This window comes from Sparus aurata, chromosome 15 (genome assembly GCF_900880675.1).
Source record: "Sparus aurata chromosome 15, fSpaAur1.1, whole genome shotgun sequence".
Lineage (NCBI taxonomy): Eukaryota > Metazoa > Chordata > Actinopteri > Spariformes > Sparidae > Sparus > Sparus aurata.
The window spans coordinates 4,156,195-4,173,090 of NC_044201.1; the positions used below are offsets into that span (position 1 = coordinate 4,156,195).

At 41.5% G+C, this 16,896-nt stretch overlaps 1 protein-coding gene across 3 annotated transcripts in view; it reads left to right on the forward strand.

Annotated features, from left to right (window-relative positions):
• Positions 1 to 16,896, forward strand: part of LOC115596489 (heterogeneous nuclear ribonucleoprotein L-like) — a 98,754-nt gene that overhangs the window by 22,293 nt on the left and 59,565 nt on the right. The gene's annotated exons all lie outside the window — the stretch shown is intronic.

Below are 16,896 nucleotides of genomic sequence, written 5' to 3' on the forward strand. Positions count from 1 at the left end.
GACGACATTGTGAAACACTGCTATCTCACTGCTGTCTCACCGTAGGACACACCGAACTTCACCTCGGGGATGAACGCCCCCCTCTGATATCTCCTATCACCGCGCAGAGGAGGTTGGCCTATGATAATTACTCCTTTCGTTACATAGCGAAAGGAGCAGATTCTGAACAGCCTGTAGGAGCTCCATTTTACCAGTGGGTGGGCTGCAGAGACCATGCAGAAATCGCTTGTTTTCCTCATTATGGGATTTTGCAGGCTCAGGGAGGACCAGCTTATATATGCAGAGAGCAGGGAAAATGTGTTTTTTTTATGATATGGGACCTTTAAATGATTCCACTAATGTTGGCTACTTTTTAGCAGGTGTTTGGGAGCTGCCATGGTCTTGTGCATCTTGTATTGAACAACGTTTGTCCAGATCTGCTGCATGCTTCTGTTTGAGGCGCTGAAATAGCGGACCGTGGTTTGTTCGAGGTATGACGCCACAAAACCAAACTGTTTTTGTGAATGAACTTTGCTTGCTGCCATGTTGTTGCATTACTTGGGAAGTAAATCCGAGGTAAGAGCGGAGACCATTATGAACTACCGAAACCCATGTGGAGCAGTGGCGGAGAAAGTTAAAGAGAAACCCGATTTATTTAGAAAAAAAATCTTACTAAACCACAAACCCGAATTTATCGATATTACCATTTTATCGCCCAGCCCTAGTTATGTTTCTATTTGTTGTTGTATCGTAAATAATTCCAGCCCAAATTAGACCTGACCTGATAAAGACATGAGGTAGCCCTAAATGAATTTACAGCTAAACATCTGACAATTGAAAATGTAGACATATTCATTCACATGCTCTCACTTTAGAACCCTCTGTCCAAATGCTATTACACACATTGAATGTGTTTGAATTTGAATGTATTTGTCATTATACAACACAGTGTTATATATAAAATTAGTTTCTAACTCATGCTGGATAAACATAGAACATATCAGAAGTCACCAACTGGCAGACTGTAGTCTGGGTCCTGACCCAGACACTGTCCTATCCGGACCCAGACCTATAACTAAAACTATTGAGAAATATTTTATTTTATTGGAGCATTTCTATATTTACCACCCTAAACCTGCCTTTACAGCAGGGCTCCAGACTAACTTTTACTAGGAGCACAGTGGCCCCTAACTGAAAATTTTAGGAGCACAATCACAAAATTTAGGGGCACAGACATTTTATACACACACACATATATATATATATATATATATATATTAGGGCTGGGCGATATGGCCTAAAAATTGAATCTCCGATTTTTTCACACCAAACTCGATTTACGATTTTAATCAATTTTTTTTCCTTCTCAAGAACAAACTTCAAATTACAAAGAAATTATTAAAAGCATTGTGTTTATTGATATTTGCTATGATTTTAAACAAATTTGCCCTGCCATTGTAAACAGTGCAGCTTCAAACTTACTTAATAAAAGTGCATCCTTTTGAAAAGACTGTGTCCCTTTTTGATAAAATGCTTTTGTAAACATATTTAACATGTCAGATTGCTTGCTATTATAAAAACAGATCAGTTTCCATATTGGTATTGATAAAGTGTTAACATAACTTTCATTAAATACTTTATTTTGCAAAAGGTGCCTTTGTTTACAGAAACGTATTTTATATCCCTGAAGATAAGTAAACTAAATGAAACATCTGCATGCATTGCATAGTAAACATCACATGTTGGTAGATGTACAGGACATGAGGTGTGCTTGCTGTCTGTTTTACACATTTTTGACCAGGAAGACGAGCCTGTCTGTTTCCTCTGGTTTGAGTCAGGACCGGTTGCGGCTTTGTAGCACAAACCTGCGGTCGGACATTTTCATCATGTGGATGAACCTCCAGCTTTTCCACTGTATATATGAGCAGCATGTCTTTAGCGATATGCAACGTGACTGCATCCGTAACAGCTGTCCACCGGGCCGCTTTCTTCTTATACGGGACACAATTATTACATGATTCCGCTAATGTTGGCTGCTTTATAGTGGGTGTTTGTGGGCTGCCGTGGTTTTTTCGTAGTGAACAACAAGTGTCCCACTGTGATCCAGGCGTCTATTTGAGATGCTGAAATAAATGGTTCGGTCCGCTGCCTTTAGTTGCAAAAGCCTTTGAAAAAACTTTGCAGCGGACGGTGGTTTGTTCGAGGTCCGACGCTACAGAACCAAACTACTAACGAGACAGTGACTTTTTAGGAACGAACTCTGCTCGCTGCATGTTGTGTTTGTTTCTCTGTGGAAAGTCAATGCAAGGAGGGCGGAGCCCACTATGAACTACAGGAGCCCGTAAGAAGCGGCGGCGGAGCAAGTTAAATAAAACATCGATTTTCATTTTTTAAAATCGTCCTAAAACAAAAACTCAAATTAATCAATTTTGCCGATTTATCACCCAGCCCTAATATATATATATATGCAGTTGGCCTTTATATTTGGTAGAGGGTACTTCTTCCTTGGCAATGAAAAAGACTGTGTTAAAGTTAATGTTGATATATTGATTAAGCGCTTCCTCAACGCACTGATTAACAGCCTCTTGCCTTCTTGCGGCCCCGGCTCGGAACAACAGGCTGTTCTACTGTTGTGCTAACTGGGGCTAATGCTCCGTGCTCGGCGCCCCAGTACTACTACCACACTCCATACGCATATAGACAGAACAGAACTGGGACAGAACCAGATACACAGAGACTTGGGCACATCAGGAGAGAGCTTGAAGAAAAGTCCACGAGGTAGTTGGACTCTGTGTTGCCCAGAGACGGCCAGCACACGGTATTGTGGCTGGACCATCCAGCCCCGCCTTCCCGCAGGCTGCTGCCATTACCTTCTCAAATGATATGCAAACCACGCTCTACTTGCCCCTCCCCTCAGGTCCCTCCCTCTCGACCAGTGGTGTAGTGGTCCCTGGAGAAATGGGTATACTCTCAATTTTTGCCCTTTTTTAACGCAGCCAAGAAAAACGCCCGGTTTTAGAAACAGTGACATGTAAGACTACTCTATTTAGTTTACCCAAAACTCCATAAGTAGTATTTGCTCATTGTCACATAATCTCTGCTGCTTGATCTCAGGGAGGAAGGATTATGAAATTACAAAACCAATACTGGCCCACAGACTAGTGAGAGACAACTAGGCATTTTGTGTGAACTATTCCTTATTCCTTAGCTCTCCTTTGTCCTGACTCCTGGACTTCCCTTCCTCATAAACATCCTACGTAAAGAACTCAATGTTAATAATCATGAACATGGAACTGTTGAAATATTTGATGTAAACTTAGAACAAACCTCTACAGCCTTGGTTTTGATTAGGAAACATTCCTTTCTTTTGTTGTTCTTTTATCTGCTTTCTATTAATTATTTTACATATATTTTGTTGTTATAATCTGTTTTAACTAATCTTTCATCCTAGTCTTTACTGTACTTTATATTATTTCATTCCTCTTATTATTTAAGATTTTAATAGTTTTATTGCATTTCATTGTCTTCATTTATATTCTTTTCTAGTTTCTGAGAGCAGTAACCGGGATGAGTTGATGTAGGAGATTGTCTTCATTGAAAAGAAGGTTTTAAGCTCCAACAAATAGCTTTAAGTTACGTAAATGAACACCTACATGGCACTGATGCAAGAATATGAATGTACTATTATAAACTTGAATTAGTGCATTAGATTGAATGCTAGCTTTCTGTTTCCCTCCTTTCACAGAACTCCACTTACATGACAACTTGACTTGAAAAAGAAGTCAATCTTCTGCTACCTCTTCCTTTTTGGCATTCCTCACAAAAGGAATAATGATCATGTTGAATAATGTCAAAATCAGTGGGTGTCTCTAGAAAACTGTCAGTTACCATTAACTTTACCTGGCTTGCATTCACTTTGTTTGCCACCTGGCTTGCTTAATATTAGCTGACATGCCACAAAGCAAGACATAGTTTATTTATTTACAGACAAGATTCCACATTATTAACTAGTTAAATAGCCGTTTCATATTCTGCATGAAAAGTGGGATTTTCATCAGTAAGCGGCACTGTAGATTGTTGTGGAAGTTCAGGTTTACGCCTGCACACAGCAGTTTGCAGGCAACACTGAAAACTGCCGTGAATTGCAGGAAATTGACGTCGGCCTTGCTTGGCAGTTGTCCCCATAGACATATAAAGAGTAGACGCCTCATCGACCGCTACTGCCTATTGGCGCTGACGAGCCGTGGGGCTGCCATCTTGGACCGGTCACCCGCTCCCCTCCGTGTATCTGTTTGGCAGTTCAATGCGCACTTAATCAATCATAACTCTGTATTCTAAACTGATTTTCACGCGGGGTTTTCTTTGCTGCAAACGTCATACATGTAGCTATGATACAGATAACACGGTTCGGCGAATTTTAATATTCATAGTGGAATTAACAGTAATAGAATATTCAGATATATGATATATGTGATGTATGATAGGTATTTTGCAAACACTATAAATATAAACAATAGAAATCATAGAGTAATCTATATCTATCTCTCTCTCTCTCTCTATATCTATATCTATATCTATATATATCTATATCTATATGTATATATATATATATATATATATATATTCTATATATCTATATCTATATATATATATATATATATATATATATATATATATATATATATAAATCAGAGTACCAGAGTAAAAATATATAAATCAGAGTACCAATATAATTCACATCAGGACAGAGAGAGAGATGCCCCAAATAATTTCTCTGGAAGGACTGTGTTGGCCCAGCTCTTGAGCTATAAACAAAACAAGAGAGACACAAGGTGTAAACTGCAAAAATGAAACAATTTATTAACCAAATAACCAAACAACAGAAATTTTAAATATTATTTAGAAAAGAAAACTAAAAGCCCCCACAATACTAGACAATCAGTGCAGACAGTTACCATGATACAAAAGACAGGAGGGAATATGGCACCATCACGCAAAATAGGACATAAGCAGAAGAGTAATACAAAACAATGACAATTGTTTACAGATTGTGCAGACTTTATTGTTGTATCAGTGGTAAGAGACCAAGTGGTTACGCAGTATGTTATATGTAAGAAAACCATATCATGAAAATAAATTTTAGCAGCTTCAGGTGTGAGATATTTGCGAATAAATACAAAATACAAACTTGTTTAACTTTTTTTTTAAGCTGAGTTGAGTTTATGATGACAGCAAGATATTTAAAACTGGAGACCACTTGTAACTTCTCCCCTGATACAAAAATTGAATTTTAAACTAAACAAACACATGGTGCCCATAAACAGAATAGCTAAAAAAAGATGAAAAAAAAAACAGGGCATCTCAAAGGCAGCCAGGTCTTAAATAATCCGGGGAGGACTGATCAGGTGCTTCCAGGGGTATTGATTATAACTCCGCTTACCAGGAACCTGCATGATGACAGACAAACATAAAGAAAACACACACACGCCAACAGCAAGAGGGCCGTCACAACTGTCTGGAGCTTTGCTCGGCACGACCCTACCGGCAATGATGACGGCTACTGGCGGCGGTGCCATCGCTACCAGCAACGGGACCGCCGGAACGGTACCGGAACCAGTAATGTTCATAGCCGGGTGAACACCGGCAACAAACATAAGTTAGCCTAGCTAACGTTAGCTGGCTACGATTTCGCTGGTGGACATAAATACAGTACAGTAATATTCGATTCACTAAATACAACCAATAGTAATGTTCAATCCTACTGTAAAGTAATCCCTCAAGCCCTGTTTTCGATCGTCCGCCGATTAAAACTGGAATATGCAGCACATTGCTCTAGCCTCTCGTTGCTTCTGCTGCTCAACTGTGAGTAGAATGACCGGTCTAAGATGGCGGCTGCATTTCTTGCGCCCCAGCAGCCCATGCGGCGTCTACTCTTTATGTCTATGGTTGTCCCCCCATGACACCCCTCCCACTAGCCTTTTTTAAACAGCTTCTCCGCATTATCTCCGGAGCGGTGGTTCGGCAATTCTCCGCCGATGGTGATTCAAACAGAGCGAAGCATCTCCGCCTTCACTTGTGTAATTCACACAGAAAGCCGGCGCTGCGGCTCCTAAAGAGGCGTGACGGTACACGTCATGTTGATGATGTCGGTGTTTCCCAGGTGTTCCCCCATTAATCCAAAACCCGCGGACAGTTTATAATCATATAGATGCTGTTATAATGTGTAGTGATTGAGATCCTGACCCACCTGGAAAGTGACGGAGTTAAGTTTTTCGCGCTAAATTACATAATTATACATATCACCATCAGTAAACAGGACGCTGTCTGACTCTGTCACTCGCGGGGATGGAGGCTGTTTTCTGGGGGAAAGTTTGGTTAAGTCTCGGTCCGGAGGGCTGACGGTCGCGGTGATTTATTTTCATCACAAACACTCGTGAGTTAAAGTTTTATGCCGGTGACAGACGCTGTTTTTCTGGCAGAAATGTGACGAAGAGTCGTAGGACAGACAGGAGGACGGACGCTTCTCCACATACAGCTGTGGTATTGTTTTCCTCAAATAAGTTGCTAAAGACAGTTACAGTTACTACGTTACTTTTGTTCGGTCCTGTAACGTTGCTTTGTGGGACATTTCTCTGTATTTAGTTGAGTGAAGGACCTGTGCAGTTATCAGACTGTCAGACCGACACGCCCTCGCTCCACGCCTCCGGATTATTTGTTCACACTGGGACGGCTCACCAATAATCCGGCCCTGATACTACCTCCAGAGGCGGATCAGCGCTGGAGCGAAATTTCCCCCCTCTCCGCATCTAAAACTTTCACACAGAGGCGGGTGCGGAGAATTGGCGAAGGATCCCCGCATGCAAACGGCAGTGTGAAAGAGACTACTGAATCACACACTCTGCCTCCTCACTGCCTGCGGCCAGAGTGGGCACGGTTTCACGGTGACAGACAGTCACAGAGCAGAGTGACACAGACGTGTTGGCTCTCTTGGTCATTACGGATTTAAAGCATTGTTTACAGACGGGCTTTGTGGTGTCTGTGTGCTTGCCCTCACTTTCTGCAACGACTGCAAGGGTTCCGTGCATCTGCTTTTTCAACAAGCCTATAGGACGGTCGGCAGGAGCACTCACGCCACTTTCAGCTGACAGACTTGCGGACTTGTTCAAATAGTTCAAAGAGCTGCAGGTTAGCGATAGATAATGTTAAATACCCCCGGATGTAAGTCATGTGAACTTTTTTCACCATCAGAGTTGCAGGAGGCAGACAGTGGTAAAGCTAAAGGCCCCCACACACCGCCCAGACGTCCAACTGCCTTATCCGACCACTCTCCGACCACTCCGTTGCCTCTTGTCTGACCTGTTCGGCAGAAAAGTTGCATTGAACACACCGCTTCGACGTGCTGCCTACTCCACAGTAGCGTGTATGTTCTGCGCTTGCGCGAGATGCAATAAGCGGGTGGCGCTTGTGTTGTGAGTTGTAAACGAGAACCTTATGCATGCAACTCTCTTTACTTTTTTTACTTTAAAAACAGCTGCATACTAAACATGGAGCGAGGCATTACCAGACGAACAAGAATTAATTCGTCCTGAACGGACAGAACAACTAGTCTGTGCCAGTACTGCAAAACATGAAAACGGGGAATGACGGAACGGAGTGCATAGAAAAACAAAGCGCACACAGTATTCCGTCCCTCCCACACACCGCGCTGATTCGCTAGCACAACGCCAATTAGAACGGCTATTCAGCTGGCAAACAACCAATCAGAGAATCCAATGGCTCAGACGTCCGACGGCCCTCCTCCTCAGACTTCGCATGCTCAGTCGGATCCGACAACGTCCGCGCGGCTCCGAAAGCTTCCGACGCAGCTGAACACACCAAACATATTTGCTCCCGACCTCGTCCGAGCCTCTCCAAACGCTTCAGACGTCCAACGGTTGGGCCGGTGTGTTCCTGCCTCAACTCTTCAACAGTCCGATGTGGTTCCACACATCTCTGTATGCAAACACAAAGTTTACACTGGTAACATGAACTTTACCATAACATGCGCTGGTGTTCACAAGTATGCTGATCAACAACACCACTTATAAATTATCTATTTTAAGTCAGTCAGTACTAGTAATATAATCATAGCATGTACATTTTTGTCAGTAATTTATAATATATATTGTAATTTACCTTATTAGAAAATGGTGTGATTAGAGCACAGACCTCCACCAGGTCTGGGTCATGTGTGTTGCACTTTAGTGCACTAATGTAGTTTGCAGGCTAATAATCCAGGGTTTGAACTTGAAACAGGAAATGCAAATAGGAAATTTCCTCTTTGTTGGACGAATAAAGTATTATCTTATTTTATGAATTGCCAGTCTTGCAGTTAATGTAATTTTTGTTCATTATTTTTAAGATGAATAAAATTGTAGTTAATGTGCTGTGAATTTTTTTCTACTACAAGCACTGAGCTTTTAATGGAAAATCAGGTTATTTAATAATCTCTGAGAGCAAACAAGACAAATGAACTAAACAAGAAGACACTTGTCTTCTTAGATACAGAAGCAATTTTATTTGGTTACGGTGAATGCAGATGCAGCGATCAGTAGCTCCTTCAATCCTGGCTTAATTTTTTTGCCTCTATGCCCCCTTCATCTGAAGCAGGATTGACCTATGATAGAAATGCAGTTATCCGTATCAGAAAAGGTTATGTGGGGTTTGGACTGAGTGCAGCAGACCACAAGATTGATCACTGTGAACAACCCCAGGAGTGGGAAGAGAACTGGCATTGGACATAAAGGCATTTTCACACCTGCCTTGTTTAGTTCGGTTGAATCGAATCCTGGAGCATTTACCCCCTTGGTGCAGTTCATTTGGGAAGGTGGGAACACACCAATCGCACTTGGGTCTGGACCAAAACAACCGGAACGAGACCTCGTTGAAGAGGTGGTCTCGGTCCAGTTCCAAACAAACTCTGGTATGGTTTGTTTGTGGTGAGAACATGATCCAACCTCAATCAGACCCAACGGCAGGAAGCATCAGTGCTTAACCACGAATTTCCACTGGATATGTGTCCGCTGCGTTACGGCTCCGATCTGGTTTTGCTCCGCCGTCCAGCAACCCCCACTGGTTGCGTTTGATTCCACCACAGCGCAGACAGCTGGCGTCGCGAGGCTAAGGAGTTTCCGCGATAATCACATGATCACTCACGGCCGCAGTTGTAGGTTATAGTTATAGTTATAGTTATAAAAACACCAGAAGGAAGTGTTCCCGACCGAAGGATTAGCAGAAGAGCCTGTGTTTGTCTCTTTTTTGAGATTTGTGTGTTGGTGTCAACACTAGTGTTGTGTCGTGTCGCGAACGTGTCGTTCAAACAAACAAATCTTTTGAGTAAACGGAATCACTTCATGAACTGTTTTGTTCCTTTCTCAGTTCAGTTGAGCTCAGCCACGAGCATGCCGGCCGGGAATGGAACTGCCGCGACTCATACAGAGAACTGTGAGGACGTGATTCAAGTTCGCGCTATGATTCGTTCATGATTCGCGAACCTACTGCACACAGAGAACTGTCACTGAGGACGTGATTCTCGTTCACGTACTGTGTTGAAAGTGGTGCTGTGTCAGTCATTCACTCACTCAGGGCAGAGGAGTTGATTCACGTTCAGTAACCGTACTGCTAAAATTAGCGCTGTGTTGCTAACATCCGTGTAGCATCATGTTAAGTGATTTTATTGTGCACAGAGGACACATTCACCGTGTAATCATTTTAGTGCATGTATATCACTCAAAGCAGCGCTGCCTCTCCCGTGAATGATTGTGTACTATAGTCCGTGAACACACCGTCCCTCAGTAAGTGAACGTGAACCCCAGGGCTGATTAATGAACTGAATGACGGATCGTTTGGCTGCTTATCAGTTCAGGGAGTTGGAGAGCACTGAATGATTCGGTGAATGAATCTTTTGAATGAATCATTTTAATGAACGGATTCTAGTGATTCAGTACAGTAAAAAGAACTGCTGTTCCCATCACTTGTCAACACGGAGTGTTTTACTTTGAAAAGTAACCGGATGTCATATTGTTGTTTTGGTTCTTGACTTCCTGTCGGCTGGGTGCTAAATTCAACTAAACTGCTGCGTATCCTCGCGCATCACACATTTTAGTCCGCTTGTAAATGCTGCTGTGTGAACAAAAACCAAACTCGAGGCAACATGCAACATTGTAACAAGTTGGTCCCTGATTTGGACCAGAGCAAACGCACTATAGGTGTGAAAATGCTAAGCTAATCTGACTTGGACCAAGAGCAGTTACTCTACCAAGCCATCTTCTTGTCAATATCCGGTCACAGGAGAATAAATACGATGAGGTGCAACTGAGGCTCACTCAGCAATGGGAAGTCAGAGACTGCTGGACATCTTCACAGAGACTTGGTCCCCGATCAAGGAATTGTACTGGATGGATGGACCTTGTTTAGAACCCGCCAGGACACAGGACTTTGGTAAGAGAAGAGGATGAGGGCTTTGTGTCTTCATAAGTAATGCTTGGCTGTCAACAGGGTTAAAGTGGATTTACATTGTTCACAAGATATCGTATTTCTGATGCTGAGATGTTGACCATCTTACCCAGAGAATTTTACCAGTGTGTTTATTGTTGTTGTGTACAATTCCCCAGATGTAAACTCAAAAAATGTACTGCAGGATTTGTATGATGTCATCACCAGCAACATGACTAAATAACCAGATGGGAAATTCATAACAGCGGGTGATTTTAATCAAAATAGTTTTACCTAAAAGAAATATCCTGGACCATGTGTATACAAATATTCCTGGCAGCTACAAAGCCCTCCCAAGTTCTCACTTTGACCTGTCATTTCCTATTTCTCTGCTTCTTCTGTCTACATACTCGTTGAGTTGATAAAGGGGGTCAAATCATCACATCTCACATTTCTGGCCAAAAACAACGTCTCCCACAGTTGTTTGGCAGTGATTACATGACTTGATTCAGAACAAAACACTCACCATGTGTTTGTCTTCTTCCACAATTGTGTTGTTGTAGTTACTATCTTGAAAAAAACACTGCGATGATTAGCCCTCCAGACTGAGACTTAAGTGAGCTTTCCCTCTAGGAAACAGCATCCTTCTTGCAAGTGAGAAGGTCTGACAGGGACCCACTGATGGCGATTATGCAAGTATGTAATTTAGATTAAAAAGAACTCATCTTTCTCACTCTCCTGGATGCATGGTAGGTCAGGATCTCAATCACAACACATTGTAACTACACCCATATGATTATGAACTGTCGGTCAATACATGTTCGGTGAACGCCAGAGGAAACATTTTGAAAAACACCACACAGATCTCAATGTCATGACATGTGTTTTGCGTATGCAGTGCTGAAGTGACATTGGTGCGACTTTACGCCGGAGCTGCTTGGTTCAGTTTGAACAAAGCGGAGACAGGAGAACTGCGTCATCCTCGTACTTAACCAGATGAACCAGGGTTTCCCCTACATGTAATTGACTGTGGCGCACCGCCACGGCAAAATAAAAGCCGCCACACCTTCAAAATTCAGGCAGAAATAAATCCAGAGTTAGAGAAAGGAAATATTTTACCGTCGTCTTCCACCGCAGTCTTTGATGTTAACTAGCATGTTGGATATTTCGCTTGATAATTAGCTATAGATTAAATGGTCACTTAGAGCGGAGTCCTGCACGGGTCACCGCATCCGACCAGTTTTCCGACACAACTTACATTCCGCACCCGAGCCGACCCAGTATAAATTGATATCGACGCCCGAAGGAAAATTGGACGGACGCAGTTTTTAAAAGTGGAAGTAAGACAGCGTAGAGGGAATGAGTTCTGGGAGGGCGCAAGCATGCATGAATGAGCTCATATGAAATATAAATGCTCATCATTTGTGTTGCTAATAAAGACTGATGATAAGTGACGCCTTGAAAATGGCAATCGTAAAACCCGACCCACCTCTTCAGGCGTCCGCATGTCCTGCATCTGTGTCCGACACAGTACATTATTTTTCACCCGTGCAGGACTCTGACTTAGATAACTCCTCTCTTGAAACAATAAAAATAGCATTTCTTTACAATATTAGACTTCATGATGGCTGTGTGAGAGCATTATAACCAGAGAAAAAAAAAGAAATTCCCTAAGTAGCCTGTGACATAAGTATAAATATTACAGTATGATGACCCAAATTGACCCCCCCCCGCCGCGCCACAGTCTCAGAAAATACTGGGGGAAATGCTTTGGATTTTACTCAAAAGAACTCCTACCATATTTTAGAGACGGTTTAGAAGTAGGCTATAGAGATATTAGGCTATATATATAAAAAAAATTAATTAAATATGCACTACATACACACTGTAATCACTGTTATCTGCTTCTATTTGATCAACTTACTTGCATTGAGATGATATGATCCAAATATAAAAAGCTCTGTTTTGACCATCTTTCCATCCAGCCAGTATTCTGCCCAGTGCAGTTACCACAATGACAGTCACACAAAATTGAGCAGCCAAAAAAACGCAAGAAGAACTGAAGCAATTTGAAGAAATATTACGTCTCAACATTCACACCAGTGACATTGTGCTCCATTGATTCTGAAATGCAGGTCCAATGTATTAAGCATATAAATAACCTCAAAATCGACGCAAAATTAATAAAAATCGGCCCACCAGGAGTTGAAATATGGCCACTTTTGGTTTAAACTGTCATTTTGAATTTTGTAAATGTCAGAAAAGGATTCAGCATCCTTAATAACCCCATATATAGGCGCTCAATGCTAATTAATGCTAATAATGCTTATTATGCAAATTGCCCAACATATGCAAGTTAGCAACCAGCAGTTTCTTAATACTGGGGACCCACACTGTATATTTCTAACATAAAACCTTGGTGTACTCAACATTTCCGGGTTCACAATGGGGCCCTATGGGCTGGCAAATAGACTATAGACTGCTCACCTCTTTGCAGATGCACCTATATTGACTCATAATTATCAATTACAGGGCCAATAAAGATTATACTTTTTCAATACTTGTCATGTATTGAAGCTTTAGTTATGTAAAAGTTCATACACATAAATAAAACTGTAAAATGTTAACTTTGGGATTCATTTGAACACTTTATCTTGTGCAGGAACTTGAAAATCACTGTGTTTTAAGCATATTTCATTGATAATGATATACTGCTAATATTAAGTTTTTTTTCTTAGGGCTCCTAGGCCAAAATTACACTATAGACCCTAAGGAAACACCATGCAAAATTTGGTGCTTTTATCACCTCTGTAACGGTATTTTCACTATACCACCGGACTAAAACAGACTTTCACCCAGAGAATGGAGCAAAACACAGCCTACAGTTTAGTTTCTCTTTAAGGGAACCTCCAGAAACAGCTTGTTGCTTGATACAGATATCATAAATACAATGCAAAACACATCCCTTATGTCAGGATACTGTTGCCACATGTTCTTCAGAAGGTAGCTATTATTATTTGGACATTGCTTACATCTCAGCTGCTGAGTGTTTCATGGTGGACTCTACTAACATTTCTGCTACTGAGTGTTTCATGGTAGACTCTGCTAAAATAGCTGCTGCTGAGGTGTAGTGATTGACTTACCATGGCTAGAAATGTGTCTTTGACTTAAGTACATGTGTCACATTTAAAGAATCCCTGCAACAGTTTGAGAACACTTACAGCAGCTTTGACGACACTGTAGGAACACATCCCTTGTGTTTCATGCCTTTTCTTTAGTGTCTAAATTAAAGGGATAGTTCAGGTTTTTTGAAGCGGGGTCATATAAAGTACATATCTATAGTCGATCTGTTTCCTACCGTAATCACCGATCAGCGCAGCCTCAGTTTGGAGAAGTAGAGAGCCGCTCCAGCCCAGATGCTCAGCTTTGTACTGCAGTGAACGGGGTTCAGCAAAAAAACGAAATTAACCACCTAAAACAAGGCTCACGTAAAATATTTTACACCAGTTCAAGTGTACGTTGTATAGGTAAAATTCACACCGCTTTACATCACTGTCAGACCGCGCTTTCTTTTGGCACTACATTTTCTCAACCACAGAACCTTCGTATCCCTACGCATGAGCGCTGATCGGTGATTACGGTAGGAAACAGATTGACTATAGATATGTACTTTATATGACCCCACTTCAAAAAACCCGAACTATCCCTTTAAGACCTAAGGTAAACATTTTTAGCACAGTTGACCCTTTGACCCTTTGTACCAGGAGCCACCATCTAGTCTTCGATTATCTTTATCTGGACAGAGGAATTTATGGGAACAATACAGACCTCACTTTGGACACTCTACAGCCGCTACTTTCCTTATCAAATACGTCTGGGAAGGTTAATTTCGCTTTTTTGCTGAACCCCGTTCACTGCAGTACAAAGCTGAGCATCTGGGCTGGAGCAGCTCTCTACTTCTCCAAACTGAGGCTGCGCTGATCGGTGATTACGGTAGGAAACAGATTGACTATAGATATGTACTTTATATGACCCCACTTCAAAAAACCCGAACTATCCCTTTAAGACCTAAGGTAAACATTTTTAGCACAGTTGACCCTTTGACCCTTTGTACCAGGAGCCACCATCTAGTCTTCGATTATCTTTTTCTGGACAGAGGAATTTATGGGAACAATACAGACCTCACTTTGGACACTCTACAGCCGCTACTTTCCTTATCAAATACGTCTGGGAAGGTCCTCGTAAGTTGTATAATTGGATTTACAATGCCCCTCCCCTTTCCTGGGACAGTCACACAATTCCTTTAAGGGTCAAGTTAGGTTCTACACAATTGAACAATTGTATCCATGCCTGTGAAACACCAAAGACTGAAGGACTTACATCTCTCTATAAAAGCAAATAACCTCTGTCTGTCTGTGTGTGTGTGTGTGTGTGTGTGTGTGTGTGTGTGTGTGTATTCCTCAAATATCTCTGCGGATCAGGATCAGACTGACCTGAGAGTTTCAACATGGCTGCTGTGTGGTTCAAGGGTGTGCTATTTCGCATTTGTTTGGACTGCAATGATACCGTTAATAAATTATTTCATAAATGCTTTACAAATTCCACGAGCATGTCCACCGGAGCCACTACAGTCACGTGCGCACCAGAGCCAATCACTGCAGAGCCCACCGCGACCCCCCACCTTAAGAAACAAGCAGATTTATACCTGCAGCGGCGCGAGCTGGACCGGGATTTTGCCGGCGGTTTGGTCCCGTTCTGTTCTGTTCTGTGCATCTAAACTGACTGTTGTGGATTAATGAGATTAAATGAGTCCGGACCAAGTCAGACGCGCAGACAACAAAGTGGAATCGGAATCTGTGGATGTTTGTGTGTAGCTAGCCGCTAGCTAGCAGCTAGCTGCTAGCCGCTAGCTACACGGCCCACCCCCTGAAGCGACGGACCGGAAGCATCGGCACGTCCAAAACCGGACCTAGGGTAAATAATGTCCGCCACGCTTTTTCGCGAACATTGCCGTCACGTTTGCTTTGTGTCTGGTGCAGGAAGAAACGGTAAAAACGGGCTTTTGTCACGAAAGTGTCCAAGCAGCAAGTTTGGTTGTTGAGGAACAGGAAGTTGTGGGAGGGAACTAGGAGGATGATTGACATGCAACGACGGTCGGTGTGTGTGAGAGTTGAGAGATTTGTGACATTTAGGCCTAGCGTGTTTGGAGTGTGTAGTTAGTGCGTTATGTAGTGTTTGGTGTAGTGTGTTTAGTGAGTAGTGGAGTCGTTTTTTTGTTTAATGAGTCAGAATAATGAGGAGAAGCTGAATGTGGAGCAGGCAGTCCTTCATTCAGCTGGAAGGAGCACAGGCAGACCTGAGCATTGCCTGCATTTAAATGTAAATAGTTACATATAACTTTGTAAATGTTTTAAATGTATGCACACATTTAGATAAACAACAATTTATATTTGCATTATAAGTAAAAAAAAACAAACAAAAAAAATGGTTTGTTAAATATATTTGTGGTTTTCACAGTAAAAAAATCTAACTTTTTCTACTCGGATTTCATGTTTTTTTTTGTGATTTTAGGTCCATTGTGTTAATACAGTATGTCAAAATAAAAAAAATAACTGTACAGTCACACATGTGAGGTTGTGCTGAAAATAATGACACCAAGTAAATAGCTTTTAAGATGAAATATAATGGCAAAATCAAAAATAGTCAAAAACAGCCAATTATACCCTGGAATATCGGATTTCACAACAAACCTAAATATCCCTGACGTCCCACCTTCAAACACAGCCTCATTTGGCCATCCATGAAAAAGCTCCTTAACCTCCCACTTTTTTATAGGAATACACTTTTCTTACGGGCACTGCACTAGTTTGTGTAATTGAATGTCCTTTGTATTTGTAAATGAGACTGTGATCATTTGATCCTCCCTAAATACCCCTCCTGTTTAGATAACACACACACACCCAGCTAGACCATCTCTTTTATTTTACCATTTTTTTTTTTTACCATTAGACCATTTTTTTTACATTGAGGAACACACAGAGGTGATAAAATAAACTCCCCCCACATTCCCTAGATACAATTTCTTCTCTCTTCCAAACCTTAACAAAGTTATAATAACTATTAAGCCAGAACCTAATATCCTGGAAAATAACATATTATTAATCAGGAAGCAAAGTTCATAAAATTGATCTTGATCTCAGTTCTCTGTAACAATGTATAGCTGAGACAATTTAAATATGTGAAAATGCCCTGGAATCTATGAATCCTCAGAACTCTCCAGTGGTAAGCCCTGGTATGATTTTTAGTCAATGTGAAGTCTTTCTCTAACTCATTTATGCATATTACCAGTCAATGTGTAAAGGATATTCCCTGTTTAATAGTATTAGGCTGGAACTAAAATGACAATTTACTAAAACTACAATCATTTCTACTGCATAATCAAGT